This window comes from Gossypium hirsutum, chromosome A07 (assembly GCF_007990345.1).
Source record: "Gossypium hirsutum isolate 1008001.06 chromosome A07, Gossypium_hirsutum_v2.1, whole genome shotgun sequence".
NCBI classification, from domain to species: Eukaryota; Viridiplantae; Streptophyta; class Magnoliopsida; order Malvales; family Malvaceae; genus Gossypium; species Gossypium hirsutum.
In genome coordinates, this window is record NC_053430.1 from 98,602,636 (window position 1) to 98,605,905 (window position 3,270).

Here is a 3,270-nt window from a genome sequence, read left to right on the forward strand (position 1 = left end):
TTTAGATCATTACATCCAACATGTGAGTTTAGATATTAGTAAGTAAAAGTTAAGTTTGGTTTTAGAAATAATTTCGAATTAGTGAAATTATGAATTAAAAGAAATTTATAGATTAAATAAGATAAAAAAACAAGGTATCGAGACCACAAATTCATAAATCGAGCCATAAATATTTTTATAAATATTTATGGAGTGTTAGTAAGTTCGTATTAAAGTTTCGTTAAGAAATTTGAAGGTTTCGGTAGTCAATTGGGTAAAAAGGACTAAATTGAATTTAGTGCAAAATTGTGAAATGTGATTAACTAGCTCTAGTAATAATTAAAGGAGGACTAAATAGACAATTAAACACATATTATTGGGCTGGACGGCATGAGTGTGCAGGAAAAATAAAAATCAAGTGTGAACAAGGGGCAAAATTGGAACTAAGGTAAAAATTAAATTGTAAAATATGATATATTACGTAAAATCTAGAGTTTTCTTCATTTTTCTTCACCCTCTCCAGAAAAAACACCATTGAAGGGTTCTTTTAAGCTGGTATCTCATATTTTTACTACATGTAAGCTCAATTCTTGATTATTTCTTGTAAATTTTGTGTTTTTTAGACTTTTACAACTAGGTCAACTTGTTTAATTCATTAGTTTTTGATTTCATGGGTAATTTTGAAAGTTTCCATGAATAAGTGATGAAAGTTTATGATGATTTATCATGGAATTAAGGTTTTAATTTCATTATATGATGATTTTATGAAGAGATTTGCATAGAAAATTATTTTAGGACCTAATTGTGAAAGTTGTTGGAATTAGGGTTTTGTGTTGAAGCTTGGAATGTCAAAGGCTGTGAAGTATTTTTTAGTGTTTAGATAAAATGATATTTGAAAGGAATTAGTTTAATTGATAAATTGTAAAAACTGAAAAGTTTAGGGTAATAGTGTAATTTCAAAAATTTAAGAGCATAAGTTGTGAAATAGAATAGAATCAAAATAGATGCTAATGAAGGAATGATTTTATAATTATAGATCAAGAAAACGAAGTGAATCGTGGAAAGGAGAAAATTCAAGAATAGTCCCTAACTTTCTACGACTTTTGCAAATTAGCCCAGGTAAGTTCATAAGGCAAATTTAATGTTTTGTTATGAAAATATAATGGTTTTTAAGTATATTATTGTAGATGAATATTATTAAATTGTAAAAAGTATGAAATAGTATTTAAGTAAAAATACATATTATTTGGAACAATGGATTTGAGTGCTTCCATTCTGTGACCATAATGAATTGACGGGAAATATGTGATATGTGCTTCCGTATAAGACCATAACTGGGCTATGGCATCGGTACAATGTTATTTGAGTTCCCATATAAGACCATAGCTGGGCTATGACATCGGTGTAATGTGATAATGTGATTTCGTGTAAGACCATATCTGGGATATGACATCGGTATGTTATTTGATCCGTGTAAGACAATGGCAGAGCTATGGCTTCGATGTGTGATGTGTGACAATGTGAAAGTCCATAGTTTACTATGGCAATGTGATAATGAAGCACTCAATTCATTTATTGTTCTTTAATTTGACAATGGAAGTAAATGAGAAATGGGCCCAAGGGAGTGAAATTTGTGAATAGCAACCTGGAAATTATCCAAATGAGTTTATTAATGAAATTTTGATTTGCACGATGAATTAGATAAGCTAATAGATATATGATTGTGTACAATATTTGGTAAGATTTATGTAATTATGCCTATGAGCTTACTAAGCTTTTATAAGCTTACTTGTGTATGCTATTTGTTTTGTAGATTAACTTATATACATACGGAGGATCGGATCTACATCAAGGGTCATACTATCCAGAATTACTCTGGTAGATTTTGTTAAACAACTTTTTGATTTATATGGCATGTATAGGAGTTGATTTGATAATGTAATTGTGTGAATGATTAAATGTGTAAAGTATGTTAAATGTGATGTTTTGTGTTTGAAAATGAAATATACATATTTTGGATTGAAATAATTGATTGGTTGGGTTCTATTAGTGTATAATTGTGTTTTGGTACAAGAAATGGATAAAAGAATGTTATTTGATCAAGATTTATAAGTCAATGTTTTGGTCATAAATTAAGTGTGTTTGATATGTGAAAATAGCTTAAAAATAGTGAAAATAAGGTTTTCACACGGTCAAGTCATATGGGCATGTGCCCAGGCCGTGTAGTAAAGTCAGAATCGCCCACGGGCAAGCCACACGGGCATGTCCCAGGCTACACTGGCGTGTGCCCCTATTTTCAAGGAAAATTTTCCAAAGTTCCCGGTTTAGTCCCAAATCACTTCCTAAGCATATTTTGGGCCTCGTAGGTCCATATTAAGGACTTAAAGATGAAATTTGAGAAATTTTTAAATTGAAATATAGATTTAGGGCTCGGTTTTATACGTTTATTATTGTTTAATTCAGGTAGCACCTCGAACCTTGTTCCGGCGTTGGATATGGGCGATTGGTGTTACACCCAGTGCCTCATCAACTCGAGGTCGAAGAAATCCCTGAACTCTTTCTATTTTATGGCATGCCATCTATATCTGACTTAGCCCGAAATAGTTAATAAGGTTCCATTTCACTTTTCAATACATCCAATGTCCAGATCTCATATATGTACATTATCACACATAGATATATATTCAATTCAATATTCAAATAAGCAACACATTTGATGATATACAAAATTTGTCCACTTAAATCAATTATGGAATCAACTCAGCCCAAAGTACAAAATTTTTCACCTCAATACTTACCATACACAACAATTCAATATGCAACAATTTATAACTTAGTTCGGATTATAGAAACACAAACCGTATATTTTGAGCTACTCGACGTGGACCTTGTATTTCCCCTTCTTACTCGAGGATTCCGGAAGGACATTTGCTACGGTATAAAATAATTAAGATAAATTAATAATACATAACTCAATTTTCATTTAATTTCAAATGTTACACTATATTTTGCTTAATCCTCAATTTAGTCCCTAAACTGAGACTAATTTTAATATCCATATTTAACCTTAAATTTTTATACTTATTTCACTCTAAGCTAAATTTAGCTCCCTATTTTCCAATTCTACCCCTTAATTTTGAATTTTTCACAATTTGGTTCCTATTACTCAAAATCAAAAATTAATTCCATAATTTAGTCCTTTTCCACTTCTAACTTAAAAATCTATCTATTTAACCCTTAATACTTACACTATTCAACAACAGTAACACCTAAAATCTCAAACAATACTAA